We start from the raw sequence: 21816 nt of genomic DNA on the forward strand, positions 1-21816 counted from the left end.
AAAAAAATCAAAAAATGAAGTGTGGATATGAACCCAACCATTGAAATCAATATCTAACAGAAGTGCAATTACTACTACAATTATTTTAGAGTATTTGCCTGCCAGTTCTGCACATTTAAAGAATGTTTTGCACATTTTTGCTTGTGAAGTAATTAAAAAATAGATTGGAGCATTCACTTTCAGCCATTGCCACAGATTCACACAAATTGACTGTACTGACCTCCAAAAGTTGTTTCCAACCCTGTCAGGAGAGACACTCCTATTTTCAGCTCTATTTTTTTTCCCACTGGATGAAGAGTCAGTTTAACTCACACAAAACCAGACTGAGAAAAGTACAAACACGTTATTTATCAAAACTGTTTATTGAAATTCAATATTTGTTCACAACCTGAGCCCTGTTCTTTTCAAGGGTCCAGGTAATTAAGTTCATAATTTGAAGGCATCGTCTTCCTGCTGTGACATGTCAAAATGTGAAAGAAGCTAATTATTACAGTCAGCAGTAAATGAGCCACAGCCCAGCACATTAAGGCAAGGGCACCGAGGCTCCAGCCAGTGTTTGCGGTTCACTTTCTCACAATAGCATTTTAAAAACTAAAGCCTTTTTGCGCTCTTAAACATTTTCAACATGACTGATAATATTGTAATTCAGCCACATTTTTTTTTCTTTGTGTTTTATTTATTTGTTTGCGCAATAAACCAGATGTGTTGTTTTTTTTGGAAGAAAACCAACATATCTGGATTTGGGCTGCAACATTTTCTCCTTGTATAAGAAGCTTCTCTTTGATTTTCCTTGGCTGCTACAGAGATGACTTTTACTGCAGTGATTGATTATGATTTATTATGAACTAGTTCCATGCAGCAACAGCCTAAACGTCTACTTAAGGATTTGGGAGGCATCAGTTTTAAGTCAATCTGATTAGCCTGTCTATTGACGAGCTTGAATTAGCAAAAGCTGCCTTCTTTTCGGCCGAGGGCAAAGTCAAACTTTCTGTTTCACACACGTTAAAATTGTGTGTTCAGGCCTTACGGCTCAATTTCAAGACGCATATTGTGACAAATAGATATATTTTTTTAACATCCATTTTTGTGTGTGTGTGTGTGTGTGTGTGTGTTTGTGACATGTTTTTCATCTTGTGGGGAAATAATAAAACCAGTAAAACAAATGTAAATAAAAGTTTGATCTTACAGCAGGTTCTTTTGTGCACTTATTACATGTATGAGTAGAATCACATTAATCTTCATTCCTTCAGACCCTCATCTTGTTTTCCCTTCAATCCCCCCTCCATCTTTTGCCACCTCCCATTCATTTTCCACTCTTCTCTCATATCCTTCTCCATCGTTTGTCCATTATTCACCTTGTTGCTTCTATCCTTTTCACGCCCTCTGTTTCTCTCACTCATCTTTCATCCTTCATTTATTCTCCGCCTCTTGTCCTCTTTTCCCCTTCTTATTCCTCATTTCCCACTTTTCCCTCCCTTTCTCCCATCCTCCACTCTTTCCTGTCTTTTTTTTCACCTTGTTGCCTTTCTCTCTCTTCCTCCCTCCTCTTTCCTCTCTTCTGCTTCTCCCCCTCTTTCCCTCGCTGGTTGGCACACTCACTCATTGATAGTGTAGGCGATGTGACCAGCATGCCGAGCAGCTGATCATTATTCTGCCAGCGAGCAGCTGGAGTCAGGGTGGAGTGTCAATTCACCTCCATCTCTCTCTCTCCTTCTCTCTCCTGTGTGAGCAGCGGGATCATGTGGCAACAGGATGACAGCAAGGGATGATGAAAACTACACTAGAGTGCCACTGAGATAACAAAATGGCACAGATAATGCAGCGTCAGTGAGTGTGACGTGCACCGGTTTGGAGTCGAGTTTAGTAATCGTTGAAGGGTCATTTTTGTTCCGCGCAGCACAGAGAAATACCTGACTGGGGCGTATTTCAGCTCAGTCTCCTCTGGTTTAAGGCGTGTTTGGATTCTCTTATGTAAAATCTAAGATGATTCAAATGAGTCAGTCAGTTAACATTTTCAGTGTCTTCATTGTTTGCAACGTGTGCAGATATGTAATGACAATTTTGATAACTTTTCATAAGTTGTTAATAGCTTTGCTTCATTGATTTAGTGTCGATCCATGAAGTCTTAAAGCTTCTGGTGGTAAATGCATCTTGTTTGCCTGACTTCATAATTGGATCATGTCAAATTTCACTGATAACCCATTTCAATATTACTGTATTGAACTACAGTATTATGACATATGAGGCGCAGATTTAGAAATATAACATCCTGTATCATGTATGTGATACTCTAGGAAATGAAATGAAAAAAAAAAAAATCCACATCACTGTATCTTGATGAGTTTTTACGCAAATGTCAACAATTAAAACAATTATTTTTGTCACCCTAGTTGAATGATAAAGCTGTTCTGAAGTTTCCATTTTAGTTTTTCAAGTAGAAACTGTAACAAAACTGAACTGTAGTGGGTTTTGTTGTTTGTCTTGTGTGTCTCTGTCTTGGCTCTGTGATGGATTGGTGACCCATCAAGGTTTTGCCCTGCATCGCTCCCTCTGGCAACTGGGAACGGCTCCAGCCTCACTTGTGACACTTAACAGGACAAAACTGGTTTGGAAAATGAAGGGATGGATATGGTGTCCTCTTCTATACTCGGCAACACTCATTACGAGCTGAAAGAACATGTAAAGTGAATGCATATAGAATAAATAAGCTTCTTTACCACTTGAAGAATTTTTTTGCTTACTGATTTTCCTCTTATTTAAGTAATTACTTGTGTTTACGTTTTGGAATATAGTAAAATAAAATAAAAAAGAATGCATTTTTTTACATTTTTGATGTTGAATGATTTTTTTCTGTGTTAGCACCTTTGTCTGCATCACACAGGAACTGTTGTACAACAAAAGCAGATTTACTTTCATTTAGAAAACAACTGAATAGCAGGCCACTGTCTACAGGATCGAAGATAAACTGAAGGTGAACATATTTTATTAAACACATAGCTTTTCAATCTATATAACTGGCCTGCTTTTGTTTATTGTTAATTAACACTAATATGTTTTACAACCTTGATATAAAGCATGATTTTTCTGTGTTGCAGCCTCGCACACTGCATGATTGTATTAAGGAACCTTGATTAATGCCTCAAGGAGTGTGTCCATTAATGAAGAACCATCCATCTTACATGATCTGTTCAACCTACAGCTCTAATTCAGTCCTCTATTTACAAGAGGCGTAAGCCATGCAAATGTGGTACACTTACTTACAAAAACAAAAAAGAAACAAAGAAAATACTCTCCACTTTTTCTCTAACATTAATGGTGTAAATGAAAGGGAAAACTCGTAATAGCTATAAGAATTAAAATAGGGTGTGTCTTTATTAAATCCCTTAAGGTTTTGAGGAGCATGGCTTTTACTGAGACTTTGTGTTTTTCAACCCATGTTGAAAAATAGTACAAAATGAGACCACATTAATGATTTCAACAATATTATATTGTTATTTTGAAATAACACAACAAACCTGCCATGAGAAGTTTAGAAAGCAGAAAGGCACAATAACCTGGTTGCAAAAGTGTGAATATTAGAGTTGAACATGACAGAGATTTTAAGAGATCTGAGATGTTATTGTTAAGATATTTCATCACAACAACAGTAATAACAGTCAATGGAAACAACGTAATGCTTTCTGCTTCGGTTGTAGTATATTTTTTTGGGCTGTTATTTTTGTCACTACCAATCATCTAAAAATGTATTTTGAAATCATTTGCTCCTTTTTATTCCTTTTCTTTTCTACCATTCAGTTTTTTTTATTTTACTATTTAATTTCAGTATTTGGTTAGATCATTCTGCCTCTTCTTAGATTCCTCTGAGTCCATTTCTGTGTTAATTAGTAACTTTTCCTCAGTTCTCGAGTTTAATTTATCACCCAGCTGCTCTGCATTCCCTCCCCTGGTTCTAATGTCACTCAATGACCTAAAGTCCAATGTGTTTCTTTGTCTCCACTTAAAATTCTTCCATGGTTCTTTCAGATTCTTTTGTGTTCCTCTTTTGCCTGCTCCTTGTTTGTTGTCTAAGTTTATAATTTACTAAATCATTAGTGTTATGTAGGATTCCTGCCTACCTGTCAGTAAACTATGCAGAAATTTAATCACAAAGAGGGTGTGCACACTTTTCAAACCATATTATTGCACCTTTTGTTCTTCGGTTAAACTGTGCAGGCTAAATGACACATGAAATTTTGGGGGAACAAGCTATGATCATCTTTTTCCCAACACAAAAACTCTGGTATAATAGCCAGAGTTTTGCGTACAGCTTTGAGATTCACTGTGTCAAAGATATTTGGAAATAGAAATGTTATAGCACACATCCGAAGGATTGAGGAGAGCAGATGCTTCTGCAGCTTTGACCTGCACTGTTGACTCCAGGGGGTGGTGTGGGTGGCCAGAATTTACAAATTACACTTTGGTTCATGGCTGTATTTTTACAGATTAAATCTTTTGGCATCTAAAATAAATCAGTATGCTCTTCCATGATCCAAGCCTTCCCCTTCCCCTATTTTTTTTTTCTTCTTCTTCTTTAGGTTAGCCTTCTAGACTCATCATAGCTGCAGTACCAGGGACCCAGCCTGTAAATAATGTTGGCTCAATGCTCCTCACCAGTTTGTTTCTCAGCAGATTTTTACTGAAATAATTATGTGGAATGTTAGATTTGTATGTTGTGGTCATAGGAAAGTCCAAAAGAGGCATGTTGTTTGAATAGGGTTCTTAGAACAATAATAGCTATGTTCTAAATTCATAATTCTACTAATGAAACACTTCAGTCTGTTTATATGGCACCGATTTAGAACAGATGTCATCTCAGGGTACTTAACAAATTTATGAGCAGAAATACATAAATCAATCCATTTATATAGACAAATTAAAATTAAACTACAGACACACATCATAACTTATCCTAATTATAATGCTTGGGTATCCAGCTGGATCAAAAAAAAGTGTTTCTATTGAGTTAGTGTCAGACTTTGCAGCGATACCTCCACCTGAACAAGCATAGGGTAACAGTGGAAGGAAATAATTCCCTTTTAACCTCCAGAAGGACACAATTTAGTGTGAGGATCTGTCTGCTATGACTGGGATTTGAGAAGAGAGCTAAAAAAACATGTTTTTTTTTTGTTTTCATCAAAGAGTACATGCAGTTAAACACAAAGTTCTTAGGCCTCTGACAGATTTTCATTTTTGACAGGAAATGTAAATAGGTAGATAGGTATGTAGATAGTGTTTATTCACACTGCGATTAGCCTAGACCATCAGTGTTATGGTCTAGGACTAACTAATTAATGCTAATTAATTAACTAGCATTAATTTATTAGCATTAATTGATGCTAATTAATGCTGCAGCCATCACTTTCCTTGTTGTTATACTGAGCCACCAAATGTGGCATCGTCTGTCGGCCAAATTGAGAGTGAATATCCATAACCAATTCCTCAAACCAAATCTTACTTCTTAAACCTTCATATTCTCAGTGAAATGTGACACCACTGCATTGGTTTCAGTTCTTTACTGGCTTCAGTTTATTCTTATTTGTTCATTTTGCAGACATCTTTTCCCTGTATTACTTCTTTTCATATTTACTTGATAGTTTAGTCAAATGTTAACTCAGCTAAAGAGTTTCTTGTAAAGCATTTTGTGAATAAATAATTAAGGAGGGAAGTTGTTTGTGTTTATTCAGTCTTTATTAGTGCTTGCTGCTTGATAACGCCCATGTGGATTCTGCTCTTCATCTGTTGTTGTACAATACCACACATCACCAGGCAGGCATGTTCTTTAAATAAACAGTAGGCCATAATTCTGTTTAATAATCCGTATTAAACTTTGCAGATTTCTGGAAGAAAAGTTTCCACATGCCTCTGTTCACGCCAAACATTAAGTAGTTGACAAAGAACTACAGGTTTTTATTCATTTGCGTCTTCTTGTGAGAATGCTCTCTTTTCAGTTTCTTTAAATGCTTAAACTCCTAATGATTAGCAACATTAGAAATCAGTTTACACGTACACACAATGCTGAACAACAATGAATCAGCAAACATGGGAATGTCAAACCGAAACATTTTCTTCAGATGCTTTGCTCATAGAGGATTGTGTAAGTAGTGCTGTGTAGGGATGGTGTGTTCAGTACACTGTTGACCCAAGGGAGCCCTTTGTTTAGAAAAAAAAAAAGGTGCAGAACACAGCAGAGATAGATGAGGACAGAGCGAGATAATGCAGTGAGACAGATGCAGTGTAAGCACAGAAGGACGGGTAAGGCAAGAAGAAAACAATGAGAGAAAAAGCAGTTGGAAAGGACTCTGGCTGGAACAATATATAGCTAACAAACAGAGGAAAACTCTGTCTAAGACCCACACATCTGCTATACAAAATGAAGAGCCTCTTTATTTTCACTTGGCATGTTTTCCTCAAATTTGTCTGTTGAGTTTATGGGATCACTCCAAGTTTACACTCCTCACCTTTACCATCAGGACAGAGCAGTAAAAGATCCCTGAAGCTTTAAATTATTTGCTTTAGATGATCTCTAGGCAACACAGACAAATATGGATATGTCTATTATAAAATGGCTCCGTTTTATATCTAATGTTCTGCAGGCCAAAATGAAACTCCCCAACAAAAATAAAGGTCACACACACTCTAATATTATGTTTGGATCACCTTTACAGCATGCATTCACTGGGGCATTGTTTCTACAAGCTTCTGCAATGTCAAAATAATTATTCCCATCCAGTGTTGCATTAATTTTTCACCAATATTTGGTATTGATGATGGGAGCGTCCAACCTTCTCCAGGATAACCCAACGGTTCTCAGAGGGGTCAGAGGTCCAGTACAGGTGTGAAAATGTTGTCTCGTGCTCTATGAACTACTCTTTCACAATCTGAACCTGATGACTCCTCACATTGTCGTCTTTGCATATCAGGGAATCAGGGAAGAAAAAAAAATTATGGAATACCTTTGTCATGCTTGCTTTTTTTTCTCACCACATTTCATCCTCAAATACAATGCTTCCTGATTTTCTACTCATCCACTACTCAATGGCATAATTGTTTTACCTTTGATTACTCAACATACATAAACATGTTTCATGGCTTCTTTGGCTGAGCCAGTGTTTCAACCAATTGGCCTGTGTTCCTTTTCTGTAATAAGAACAAATAACAAATATAGCGTGTCAATGAAACAAAGTGGTCCACAACTGAAACATAACATTGTTGTTTGTTTGAATACAATTCACTACAGTTTTAGATTACAGCCAACATTTAAAGTCGCTCTAAATGCAACAAAAAGAAAACAAATTCAGCCTTAAATACATATGCTATGACTGGCTCAGGGTCATAACAAAATTGGTGGACCATACCACGGGTAACATTGCACAAAAGGAAAATTTGTTAAGGAAAATGAGTAAAGAAAATGAGTATAGAAAAACATATATATATATATATATATGTATATATATATATATATATATATATATATATATATATATATATATATATATATATATGATGTGTCAGTACCAGTGGGATTATACAAATGCTTGTCTGGGGGTAGTGAGGGACTCAGACCTGAAACTTTAAAGACAAAAAAAAAGCAATTACAAAGTCATACTTCAATAACATGGAGAACATTTCCAGGATAAGAGGTTCTAATGTTGCAGAAAAACCCAGAGAAACACATCCATGCATTTATTTTTAATAGAATGGATTTCTGCAACAGTGTCGTCACAGGCCTGCCGACAAAGTTTAATCAGACACCAGGAGCTGATGCAGATCGCTGCTGTTTGTATTCTGACTAAAACCAGGACGACAGAGCACATCCCCCCAGGTCTAAGCTTCTTATACTCCCAGCAGCTCAGAGAATAGACTTTGAAATAATTCTGGTAGTTTTTAAATCTCCAAATGACTTAGGACCAAAATACAGTAAAGACCTGGTGTCATTACAGCAGGTCTGCAACCAAGCATGGAGAAGCACCAACAAGCTTCCAGAAAACAGCAAAACAGTGAAAACACAGTTTTTTTTTTTTTTAATCAAGGCTAAAACCCCATGTGATTAGAGTTGGAACAATGATTAATATTTTTGATGTACATTGATGATTTTGACTAAAGCATTTGACAAAATGCAATGTTTATAACTATAAATGGTTACAGTAATGTTTCTGTCATGTGAAGCATTGCTTTGCTGATGAAATATGCTATGCAAATAAACTTGACTGTGTGTGTTGAGATGCGAAAATAAAGACAAACTCAAATGTGCCTGATGAAGACGAGACGAGGCCCAGCAGCCGGGCAGCAGGGTCAGGAGGCCACTGAAAGGAGGAAAGAGTCAACGTTGGACTCTGCTCTGGTTCCACACGCTCCACAGCAAAGATGCAAAAAGAGCAGGCAGACTCCGACACACAGTACCCAGCACACATGGCCTGGGGCCGTAACATGTTCCACACTCTTAACGTAAGTATAGCAATTGACACTTTCCATATCATATTCACTTGTTCTTTAAGATTCACGTAGGTTAAACTGCATCTCTTTCATTTTATGTAAAATAAGTATAACCATTTGCATTGTGAAAATACAGCATTTCCCATTACTGCCACCCAGTGGTCTGTTTGTTCCTTCATGTTGTCGCCTCCAAGACAGAGTTTGATGCGCCCGTTTGGCTTTAGGTTGTCTGAAAAATCCTGTAGTGTGTGATCCAGCTGCTGCCACAGGTGTTAAGTCTGGTGTGAACAACTAGTCTTTTCAAAATCTGTGATAACTGTCAAAGTAGTGAAGTGTGAAGTGAACTGAGTTACTCAGGTAAATACAATTTTCAATAGCAGTCTAGTTTATTGAAAACCAAAACAGAGCCTCAGCGTACCCCAACTGTTAGATCAGTACAATCTGAAGCTGTTGCCTTCAGGTGAATCTAAACTGTGGTTTGTGGATTTTCACGTTTCACTGGATTGGTCTGGATAACATCTGACTTAACTGTTCTGTTATAAATGTGCTTCCTTTAGTACGTCAGCACTTTTTTCACTTTCAAAATGTTTTGAGTTACAGCATGCAGTAAGTTGCTACTCATAAAATATGCACTCTACAACATCAAGCATTTGACTGTGTGGAGCAAAAGGAACTGCATATTGTTATTGTAATGGCTATTTATACTCTATATCCTGATTTTAATTTTTTATTTTTTTTACTTAATGAAGAAAATCTGATGGTCCAAAACCATTTTCCACTTGTTTATGCAGTGTTGACTGTGAAAGAGAAGTCACGGGAGATGTGAGACTGAACTGTAGGAGGGGGCTGAGGAAGCATGGAAAGACATTCAGCAGCAGAGAGAGGAGAGGGAGGGATCTAAGCGCAGTCCAGCTTCTCTGCGCTGTGGAGCCCCAGTCAGTCCGACAGTGAAGGACACAGAAAGAGGAGAGATTGTGCAGCAGTGCAGCGCAGGAATAATTAACTGAATTAAAATGGCAAAGAAGCAGGAGAAAAGCATCACCCTCCCATCTGTCTGACTGAATAGTTGGATAAAGCTGACAAGGAGGTACAACAGGAATAACAAGGAGGAGGGGAGGAGGTGCCAGAGGTCCGTCCATGCTTATTTCTCCTCTCGCACCGTCCGCCTGAGGAGCTTTGCTGCTGATGGTGTCACTGCGACAGCGCTCAGTGAGGGAGCTGTGTGAGCGCGCTGGTGTGCCTGTTTAAATATCAACAGCTGAGAGTTCATCTATCAGGTGGATGTGGAGTAAATCTGGGATTTGTGAGCTGGAAGAGTTTCGTTCAGGTGTCAGTTGAACATTCCTCATTTTCGCCCCTCTTCCCTTTTTTCCTTTGGTGCATTCGTCTGTACGAGAAGCTTTGCCTGTTTGATCAGGAACTGCTGCTGCGCTCTGCTTCCCCCTTTCCTACCTCGCTTCTCTTCAGCCCTCTACCGGCTTTTTAGTAACTGTTCTGGGACTACAATTGGCGGTCTGGTTTGGTGGCTCCCCCACAGACAGAAAAAGCATATGGGTGAGTGTGTTAACGTGTGTGTTAATTGGATGGGTGGTGGGGGTGTGTGTTGGGGGAGATAGTTCAGGGGTTTGCTCTTCTCCTGCTGTGTTCTTCTGATTTTACTCATTTTTTTCTCTTTAAATCACATTTTCATTACCTTTCTCTCTGTGGCTGAGCTTGTAATTTGCCCATTCTTATTTATCAGTCCACCACATTGCTTCTACCCCAAACAATATCCAACCTTCATTTTCAAACAAACTATCCATTAGACATGTTGTGCCCCTCATTACCAGTCTGTCACCTTTTTCGCTTTGTTTCTTTCACCGCTTTGCCAATTTCTCATCTTCATCTCTTTCCTTCCCCACAACTGTCAGTCAGCTGCACCATCAGGTTAAACATACACATACAGATTTTCTTGCTTTTTTGTGCTGCACAACCAGAAAGTCCTCCGTACTCTGATTCCTGTAGCTAAGAGGCAAAGGGCTTGACATAAAATCAACAGTCAGAGGTTTATCCCAGATAATCCTTGCATCCATCTCTCCATCCATCATTGTCCAGCCTCCTTACCCGCTCCAAGACACACATTCAGAAACACGCCAACACCTCCGCAACTTTGGACAGACACTTCTGACCCATCATTACCCCCTTCGCCTCTCAAATAAATACTTTGATAGACATAGATATTAATGTGTGTAATCAGAAAAAACATAAAACTCCAGAGAGATGAGGTAGACAACATTTTTTTTTTTCACAGCCCATGTTTCTATTGAAGTATTTCTTTGTCCTGCTATTAAAAAAATCGTTCTTCATCATCGGCCAGCCAGCCTATCACTGCTACATGCCAAATAAAACAGCACTTTCTGGCAAAGTCTGTCTTCTATAGTCACAATGTAAAAATAGAAGAAAGAAAAAGCAATAATTTGGTGTCAAAAGATCTCAGGCTGATCACTGCTTGTAGTTTGCTGTATCCACAGGGCTCCCACTTACAAACTGAAAAATCTTGTAATATTCAAGACAAAAAGCTAATGTCATTGCTCTCAAAGGTCAGACTTTTTTCCCCCTGGTATGATGATAAAAGCATTTTCATGTTAAGGTTGAAATACTTAAGTGTGTTATGAAAAAAAAAACAAAACAAAAAAAAAAACAGTATTCACACAGCAACAAGTTAGCCTCATGAAGAGAGCTGAAAATTAACTGTCAATCTTATTGCCCCCTGCTCAGATGCAGAAACAAGGGTGGAAGTTGACTCATTCACGTGATAAATTATTCAACGCATGAACAGAGCTCATATCCTTAAAACATCCCATGTGGCCCAATTTGCTGCCAAACTGTTTATTGTTTGGATGAGCAGGAAACAGATGCACTGACTGCTAATGATTCTGTTGTGAGCCAAAACAGTTTCCATCATTTCTGATCGGTCAACTGTTGAGTTAAAGTGAATTACCTGTATATGGCAGCTTCTGTAGATGAGTCTAAAGATGGCTAAATAAGCTTTCTTTAAATATCGTTGTAATCTTTGATAGTAAAATGCAGTGACATAAAACAGGTGCTGTGCAAAACTGGTGGTGGCATTGCAAAGGTAGCTGCAGAAAAAACACTGAAATGTTGTCAAAATCTGTACAAAAACTGGATGCTCTTCCATCTCATAATGAACCAATATTGTCATTTTTACAAAAAAGATTTAAAAATAAAGAAAATACAGGAACATCAAACAACCTAAAATTGCTGCACAGCTGAATGCATTCTAGCCTTTCTCACATAAAACCTTGTGAAACAGACAAAAGTGCATAGATGTTTTTATATTGCCCTTTCATTTACCCGACTAGTAATTACTGCTCTCAAATTCATTTTATACTATTTGGTACTGTTTTTAAGAGCTTTCTTTTTATGGCTAAGCAAAGTCTCTACCCTGACTATACTCAAACTCATCTCCATAGTTTAAATAAGTCTGCAAGACAGAGGGAATAGGTCCACATAGATCTGTTTTTAATTTAATATAGAATTTATACAATATAGTGGTTTTGAGCTACATTTCCCTTCTATTTTAATAAAAAAAATAACTCACCCTTAAACTACAAGTTACTGCCTATATGTGGTGTCTACGTTTCAACCCTCACCGATGATTGGAACATGTGACTCAAGACGAGAAGAAAAAAATCCCTGATTCAGCCTTAATGATAAGGTGAGGATCTCCACCATCCTGAGGGAGTCTGGAATAGAGCCACTTCACATCAAAGGGTGTCAACTGAGGGGATTTGGACAACTAATTTGGATACCTCCCTTTGGGGGTTTTAGGGACATGTCTGACTGACTGGGAGTCCGAAATTGATCCACAACTCACTGGAGGGACGATAGACCTTCTGGTTAGTAAATGCTTTGGTATTCCCCAAAATGAGTGGAAGAGTGTCACTGTGGAAAGGAATGTTTGCACCTGGAGGTATTTTAAACAATTCAGTGAATATACATCATAGTTTTAAATAAAAATATCAACTGAGTCTCTACATAAGATCAAATTAAGGTAAAATGAACTTCAGCTTGTTTGCGTTAAGACTGAGTATTTTGTGTGTCTTCTGCTTTCACTATAATTACTCCCAACAAATGTTAGTTAGAAGATTGGCCTGCCCTAAAGCTCACTATGTTGTCATTAATTTCCTTCCAAAATAAAACTTTATTGGACAAAATAAAAACCTAATGAAGGATACAAATATATTGTAGAGTAATTAAATTAATTTATTATGTGTCACTACTACACAGTTTTACAACTGCTACCTAAATGTTGCAGAAATTGCCTGCAATTTTATTGAATTCAATGTTACATTGTGCACACACAGCTACCAAGCATATACCCATGTCAGCATGCTAAATGCATGAAGTGCATCCAACTGATGGTAGCTAATCAACTTTCATCTAAAAATTAATTCCACATGGGTCACACTTATAAACTGTCCTTGAACTCCTCACTTTTAGCCCAAGGTCATCATTTGATATGTAAGCATAAAAAACAGCAATAAAAAAAATTACATGGACAGCATGACAATACAACCTCCTCAGTGGACACTGCTTTACAAAATGATGCCACACCTTAACATTGAAGTTTTAATAAGATTTAAATTTATATAGAGAAAAAAGTTTTTTACATATTTTATAAACCTGTCACTATGTCACTGAAACATGGGCAATGACATAGTGGTATGAAAAAGAAAATCAAGCTTTTCCCAGTGATGAATGCAGAATAAACTGCCCAGTCAGAAACAACCAATCAGAGCCAGAAGGACGGTCTTAGTGCTGTGAATCATCCTTGTGTGTACGCTGCTCACACTCTCCCCCCTGCTCTCTGCTGTGCTACAGCTTCTTCCTTATGGTACAGCCTGCCACACATGCTCAGGCTAGTTAGCATGGTGACTCTGGATAAACAGTTTTCCTGCAACAGAAAGTTGTTTCTCTACCATTAACACATTGAGCATCACATACATGGGCTTAATTGACAGCAATGACACCCTCCTGCTGGCTCTGATTGGTTGTTTTTGACCACAAGCAGTGTGTTTCTGCAGATTGCAAAAGAAGCACTGGGAGGAAGAGGAGAAGCTTGATTTTTTTCGCAGATTACCTGCCACATATATCACTTTCACAACATAGTGACAGTTTTAACAAATATGTAAAAGAAAAAAAAAACAAATTTTTAAGAGAGGTTTGTACTGCAGCAGCTTTAACATGCCTAGTAGGACTTGATGTTTCATAAAAGTGATTTATTTCCTTCCATTTAGATACAGTGTATATATCTGAAAACAGATTTTTAGATACAGTGTGACAGCCACTTACATCCCATGTCTCACAAACTTCCATAGTTTGTAATTTCACCCAACTTGCTTTTATTTATGAACCTAGGTATCGGTTTTATTTTCTTTCACTCAAAGATTGTTTATTTAAGAACAGCCAACATCCCAGAAGTGGCAAGACACATAATAGCAAAAGTGAAGCAATTTTATTTTCCTAACAGCTTCAAAGTGGTTGAGACTTTTAGCGTTATCTTCTAGAGTAAACTACATCTGTTTGCCACCATGGTTGTTGTCCTTTTTTTCCTCCTTTGTATTAATAACTGATAGTTTTTATTTGTACATAGTACTACACTGGTGTCTGTGAGAGAAGTATGAAATTGGCACAGACCTCCCTTCAAGGATTTTCTTTACTTTATGTGTATTTTGTGTTGGTAACTGCTGCCAAGGGCACCCTTTAAGAAAAAGGCCTTGCCAAAGATGTTTCACAACCGAACCACATGGTATATAGTAGAATAATTCACTCTTCAATTTCTCCAAAAGTACGCATTTACGGGAAGTTTCTTGGAGTAAAACCAATAAATCCACTTGAATGTACTTAAATGGCCTGCTCTAGAAAATAAACTCATTAACTGTTCTCAATTAGCCTTTAGGTATGGTTGGGTAATGGATCAGTGTATTGAAGTCCTTTATAATAAAAGAATATATTTCAGCCAGGATCAAAATTATAATAATTTCTGTTCTGTGTCTTTGCATTTGAGTGATAAGAAGCGGTGTGCTGTTACCACAGAGTAGTAATACGTTATTATAGCAGATAGAAAGACAATCATACTGTGGCTCAGGTTAGTTTTTCTGAGGTTTAATACATGCATGCTTTATTCCAGAGTGAGTTACCGAGCTGTTGTCACTGCGGGTGACAGTTGATGGAGTCGACTTTTGTTCTGTATGAGCATCAGTGGTGACAAGAGGCAGCAGGTGTGTGTTCAGTTCCAGTCTTGAAACTGTGTGTGGGACTTTTTTTTCTGTGTGTATAGATACACGCCATGGGCTGTATGCATTTGTTATTTTATGCATTTATGCATATATATTTAGTGCTAGACTTCAGGCAATGCAAAGAGGAAAATATTCAGTCCGTTTCATACTGCTCCTGTGGGAATTTGCCACAACCTACACAGACACACACATCTGCGGCACCTTCTCTTTTTTTTCACAGCCAAATGCCCAGTGGCTCAACGAACGTGGAATTTGTAACACAGAAGCAGCAACTGTGCTCTCTCAGTATTACAATCAAGGCGTGACTTTAAGAGATCGATCTTTTGCTTTTATCAACACTTGGATCAAGACGAGCGATTTTGAAGGATTGATTCTGTTTTGAATCACTGGACCCTTTCAGACAGAAACTACAATGATTAAAGTGGTCAACCAGCTGTCAGCTCTAACTTACACTGACTTAGGAATTTGTCCTTTTTAGTTCATTCTTTTTACAACCGATTGCATACAGCTGGACCCATGAGTTCAAATCTATACTCTTGAGGTCTTTTTAGAATAAGGAGTGCTTTCAAACAGTAAGACATTCGCACAAATAATTGACCTTGTAAATATATGGTCTGAGAATAGGTGACTGACAAATTGTAATTCCTCTAGATCCATAAAAAAGTCTTTATTCAGTTGGTTTGCATATACTAAGATGGATCATATATTGTCTTCTACACAGTAGTACTTCAATATTCAGATTCTATATATGACATTTTAGAAACCTACTAGTTTTAAATTACTTTGGAATACTGAAATGATTCACTATTCATTTCACAACAGCATGGAAATTATGATTTTGTGGAAATCATCATTTCCTTTTTTTTTTTTTTTTTTTTTTTTAATTTTTTTTCCAGATGACATCGATTTAGTGAAGCCTTTGTTCAAATGTAATAATGTTAAAGAGCTGTTTGGAAACGAGCTGGCCATTTTGCATCGCACCGCCCGAAGGAGATACTGCTAAGGTGTCATGGTGACTCTTTTCTTCAGAAAGTCTCTTCCCTGGCCTGGATTCAGTTGCCACAGTGATAACATGTTACACAGGCTGTTAAGAGGTGATAGTTTATTACTTTTATCCTGTTCATTTCATCATTTTTGGTTCAGGGTCACTTTTTATTTTGGTCATACACAACTTGTAAAATGTTGTTTTATATGATTTGCTGTTCTATGCTGTTCCATTACATTTACAGGTTTTCTGCTCATACGTTGTTTTCCTAGCTATGATGGTGGACTGAAGAGTCTCTAGTCACTATAAATGAAGCAGACTCCAAAGTTTAATCAGGATTTCTTCATATAAAGCTAAACTGATTTGATCAGCTATTATTTTCGTGCAAAAACTGAGAGCGAAATGGAAACATTTGGCATGGCAAATATAAAGTGTTAGGATTTTAGGTTATTTTGTAGTTTGATTTGATTCTAGTTTCTTTATTACATAGTGTTAGTTTCTTATTTTGGTTAGATCATCTTGATCCTGTTTTTCTTTAGTTCAGTCTGTTATTAGTGATTCTTGTTTTATATGTTTATTTCTTGTGTCTGATTATTTTTAGTTACTCTGGTTTAATTATGTCTAGTTTTCTTTTCTGTTAGATTCATTTCCTACTCCCCTGTGTACATTCCCTCAGTCCTGTGCTATTTCCTGTCTGTCTTTCTCTCTCCTCAGTCTGCCGTTTGCTCTCTTCCCTCACACCTGCAATAAGTTAGCTAATCATCCCAGGTCCATTGTTTCAGCATCAACCTTCCAGTACTTCAGCACCTCTTTCTCAGTCATTCCTTGCTGGTTCCTTCTGTTGCTTCTCTGGTTTCTCTGCATTCTCCTTGTGTCTCCTGGCTGTTTTTTTCTTTTCTTTTCTTTTTATGGTTTGTTTTTGTTCGACTCTGGATTCCCGTATTTTTGTAAGTTTGCTTTTCTCATAATTTTTTTTATGAAATATTCAAAATCACCTGCTGCCTCTGCCTCTCTCCACTTAAAAATACCCAACATAACAAAAAGTGAGAAACAATTCTTATACTAAACATTAAGGTTGAATTTTATACCTATTTGCCCTTTAATCTATAGGGCCTGGATTTATACTCATAATGTATAAAAGTTAAAACCTATCCAGCCCCACCTTTTCAACATTACATAAATAGAGGTATGATACCCAGTGTGAACACCCAGAATGTAATAATATGGTTAAGTGGTCAAGTAAAGAATGGAGATATTTACCTGCAGACTTGGGTTTGCCATTACTCACCACAGGTATCTATATAGCACAGATTTTTGTGACAGCACTGATTTGCACTCCCTTGTACTTGTAGGATTGCACCAGGGCTGGGGCCTATTGCCACTTCTATGATGATTTTGTTGTTTTAAAAACTCTGCAAATAACAGAAAGGATGTGCACATTTGTGACTATCTATCTCTATTTTACTGTGGAATAGCTGCTGGGAGGAAGGAACTTTAATAATACTCTTTTGTGTATCTAGGAAAGAGAAAAATAAAGGGGGATTTACAATTAAATATGTTTCTACATACATTCATTTACTTTACCTTCTGGTGCAGGCATCACAGTGCTGTAGATAAAATAAGTACAGTGCACATTGTTGATGAGGCCAGCTGCAGACAGTAAGAAACTTGATGAACCACAGCCTCCTGCCAGAGGGGGTTTAAAGAGACCATGACCGGGGTGAAAAGAATCATCTACAATCTTTACTGCCCACCTAAGTGTCCAGGAGACATGCAGGTCCTGCAGGGACTGCAGATTGCAGCCAATCATCTTCCCAGCAGAGTGGGTGATGTGTTCCAGCAGTGGCACCACCCCTGTAGTACTGCAAAGTTTCACCATCTGAAACATTTACATGAGGTATATATACATAAATTTCAATGTGGCAAATATATATATATATATATATATATATATATATATATATATATATATATATATATATATATATATATATATATATATATATATATAAATTGCAGGTATAATTGAGTTTAATGTGTTTTGGCAACTCAAGTTTTTATGAGTTTCGTCAAGCAACACGTGCTGGGGGGAACCAGCACACTGACCTTGCCACTCTGCCTTGAAAGAAATATGAGAAAAGGCAAAAAAGCATGCTGACTGATTACAGCTGTAGATGTTGTTCCTGCTCATACAGAACTACTGATGCTTCCCAGCCAGTGATGCATGACAGAATCTTCATCTGCAGCTGAGTTATACAGTCCTATTCAGTATATTAGAATATTCGTTCATATGATGGCTGTTTGTCAGATAAAAGCACTTTTTGAAAATAACAACCTTTAAGCAGGCATTAAACATACTTGAGCCCACATTTCTGCTTTAAATATGATTTTTTTTTCATGGCCTAATGTAATATTATAGTTTTAAATGTCATTTTTTCATCATATTTAATAGAAATAAAGGCTTTCAAACATCTACCATTGTGCAATTAATCTACCTAATTTGTTGTACTTAGTTAGTAATACATTTCCTTAAATAAATTGACTCTTTAGTAATATTTCAATTTAATGAATGGGCCTGTATTCAGTACTGTTTGCCTTATAGCAGACATTTTCTGTTTGAGATCATCAACGGAATAATTTGTTGTCAGACAAAGCTAACCTGAGTAAAGACAAAAAGCAGATTGCTCATTATTTTAGACAAGAAGCTGTCTAAACTAGTCTTGATCTATGGGAAAAATCAAAAATCCCTTTGCAACCATTTGCACTAGCAACTAATTTATCAAGTATTTATGCAAACTGATAATTAGTCTTGCACATAGCTGTGGTGGAATTTTTGCTGAATCTTTGCAGATTTATTTACTTTTTCCTTAAACCACAATAGAGAGTTTTTGTGCTTGAGTGGCCTATTTAGCATCATGCCCAATTAGGTTTAACCCCAGACTTTTTCTAGACAATTTCTGAATACTCATTTAGGTGATTTTTGCCATATAATTAAATTTGTTTGATAATTTGAAAGATTTAAATTACAATAAAAATTAAGAACTCTTTTGGAGTTTTTATAGCAGTGTACCTCTAAAGAATAGTTTATCAAATGTATGGATGAGTACAAGCCTAAAAGAGACAACAAGCCACCAATCTTTTTTTTTTTAGCTTTATCCTAAATCACATATGGGGCACGTAGTTATTTCTTCCTTAAAGTCATAGCTTTTCACTTCTATTCTGATGTACTAGTCTAACGAGAAACTAATGACTCATTGTCTGTCTGAGTTTAAAGTGAAAGTAGTTGAGCAGGAAAGGAATCGATTAAAACAAACAAATGAAAACATTTGCCCAGCATCCTATAAGCTGACAATCTTTTGATGTTTCAAGATGTGTGAGCTGATAGAAACACCAGGACTGAGTTGGAAACATTCACTGCACCTTTGTTTGTCTTGCACATTATTAACCTACTTGATGCCAACATCCATACATCACCCCTCACCCCTCAATCTGTGCTGCAGTCATTTTGTGCAGGCAGGGACATTCATCATGTCTTACACGGCAGACAACATCAGTTAGAAACTCTATAGTCGCCATTTGAAAGGCCATTCACACGAAGGAGCGGGCTGCTATCTGCAGCTGAGAACAAGCCGTCACAGTTTATGTCCAGCGAAGGGGAATATGTCAAGCCCTGCACTTTTATGTTGTAATTAAAGCATGTGTGGGCAGCCCTTTTTACACAGTGAATGTAGAAGAGATGATGGGTTGTGCGTAGAGGGAGATAAAATGGCTAGCCTTTAATTGGAGCCTATCTTCGCTTGTTATGACTGGATGGATGTAATGGAACTGCACTTTTGAGAAAACTACAAAAACACAGCCGGCATATGCATGATTTAATATGACAATAAATTGATGATTATACGCACTACAAATAATAATAATAATAATAATAATAATAATAATAATAGTTAATTTTTTAAAAACTATTCAAATCAGCTCTAGATTTTTACAAACATTATTCCTCGTAAGTCGTATTGAAGAGGTCACATTTTCACCTACGCATATCTGCTTTGTAAAATAAAGAAAAAAAAAAGAAAAACAAGAATGAGAGGAGAAGCAAAATTTGACTGTAGTTCACAAAGTGTAACAAATTGACACTGTGGGGATATTAAATGGTCAGGATAGTAAAGGTTTTCTGTCACAGATGGTTCATGTCTCAGATGATTAGAGCCAAGCGGTGGGACAAAGCAATAAAATTGAAATAGAGCACAACAGGAGGTCAGTATTTAGTTGATGTGAATCAGACCAAACTACTCTTCAGAGACATCTTGGGAACCTTTACATTTGCTGAAATGCAGGCTGCTTGACACATTCAACCCTCCACTGTCACTTACTGCTTTGGTCAGCTTCTCAGATAGTCCACCTTAAAAAGCTCCTTTTCTTGGCCAATGTCTTCAGCTGGAATACATTTTGCTATTTGCATTGTTAGATAATGTGTTTCAATGGGGCCATTTGTTTCTCTCACAACCAGCAATGAAACAAATGAACCATTCCTCTTTTGTTTGAGATTATTTTCGTCACCGTACAATGCAATGAGTACAACTCAGACATAATCAGATCTGTTAAAGAACTTGTTTTGATTTATTGGTATTGTAGATGATCAGTTTTCTCTTTCTTTTCTGTGACAATCTTTTCCATACAGGAAAATGATTCTCCTTGGAAAAAAAAAAAAGCGTTTTGTCACATTAAAACCACAAACTGTATTTTCTCTGAAAAGTGTGTTAGTTGCATGTAGTTGCATTAAGCCCCTGTAAGTCAATGGTAAACATTTTGCTTAGTACATCAAGTGACTTCTGTCAGTTCTTGTTGCTCGCTTTGGAAGTCTGGATGGAGAGTAAAAGTGAAGCGCAAAAAAGTCTTTCCACAGATGTAGGTGCAGACTTCGATTGAGCAAATCTAACTTTGCGCTGTAGCTCTGGTTTCACAGCTAATATCGTTCTTCTGGGAAAGAAACTTTTGCTCCAGGTACAAGACTTAAGTCTCTCTCAGGGTATTCTTTTTCTATGATTTACCTGTTAGCTCCATCCAATTTCCTATCAACTCTGATCAGCTGTCTTGTCCTTGTGTCCTGTCTCTATTGCACGATGCTACCACTGCTAATGGGGGAAATTTTCCCATCAAATTCTCATACCTCTTTAGATTTGTTTTCCAAAGCAAAAATCTGAAAAACCCTCCATGCTTTCATTTCCACTTCACTACTATGCACTGCCTATCACATAACGTACAAATGAATTTATAATAAATCTGAACAAACTATGAAGGTGCAGTGTTTTTGTGCTGGTCTTAAATATGCTAATAATTAAGATTTGGGTAAAGCTTGGATTTCTTTCTTGTCTGTGCTATATTACATTTACAAAAGCTAAGTACGCTACTTATCTTAGAATCTTTTTCAAAGGGTTTCTGGTCCTCTACAAATCTCTCTTGCTTCTGACGGCTGAACAGACAAATGGAAAAAGTTTAAAATACCTAATCTCGAAAGCAAGAAAGATTTTGGTTTATAAAACACTTCAAAAAGCAAGAAGGCCTTCAAATAATCATTTTCTTACAAATAACTCTCCAAAGACAACAAAAACAAAATAAAAGTAATTATGTTGCTGAACTGAATCCTATTACTGTTAGGTTGATGTCACAAATATGAAACTAAAGAAATTCTGACTGTTGTGAATGATTCTTTTTTTTTTTCTTTTTGGTCATTTTTTTGGTCTTTTGGGCTCTGAGTCAGTTATAACCAACATTCAAATAATTTTCTGCCTGCTTTATACAAGCCATATTTAATACTTAGTCATTATTTTGCTAAGCTGCTGAAACAGACGTCACCTTAATTCCAAAGCACAAATTCAAGAGACTTGCAAATTCTAAATTCATTTTCTGATATTCTATGTTCTGATATTTCAAATATTCCAATCCTGTGGGAATTTACAAATGTGCATGTCCATATAAAATTTGGTGACCAGGTGTCAGTGTTGTGTTCAAGACCACCCAACCCGAGACCAAGTCAAGACCAAGACCAGCGGCCCG

The 21816-nt window shown here is 37.1% G+C and overlaps 1 long non-coding RNA gene across 1 annotated transcript in view; it reads left to right on the plus strand.

Moving 5' to 3' along the window:
• The first annotated feature begins 9366 nt into the window (after positions 1–9366).
• The window catches only part of LOC106963896 (uncharacterized), a 25134-nt gene continuing 12684 nt past the window's right edge, over positions 9367–21816 (plus strand). The window contains exon 1 of the long non-coding RNA XR_001428277.1: positions 9367–10026. This is a non-coding gene — a long non-coding RNA (uncharacterized LOC106963896). The remainder of the gene's footprint in view (positions 10027–21816) is intronic.

The sequence above is a fragment of the Poecilia latipinna genome, unplaced genomic scaffold (genome assembly GCF_001443285.1).
Source record: "Poecilia latipinna isolate Pla-1442-1.1 unplaced genomic scaffold, P_latipinna-1.0 Scaffold1595, whole genome shotgun sequence".
Taxonomy (NCBI): domain Eukaryota; kingdom Metazoa; phylum Chordata; class Actinopteri; order Cyprinodontiformes; family Poeciliidae; genus Poecilia; species Poecilia latipinna.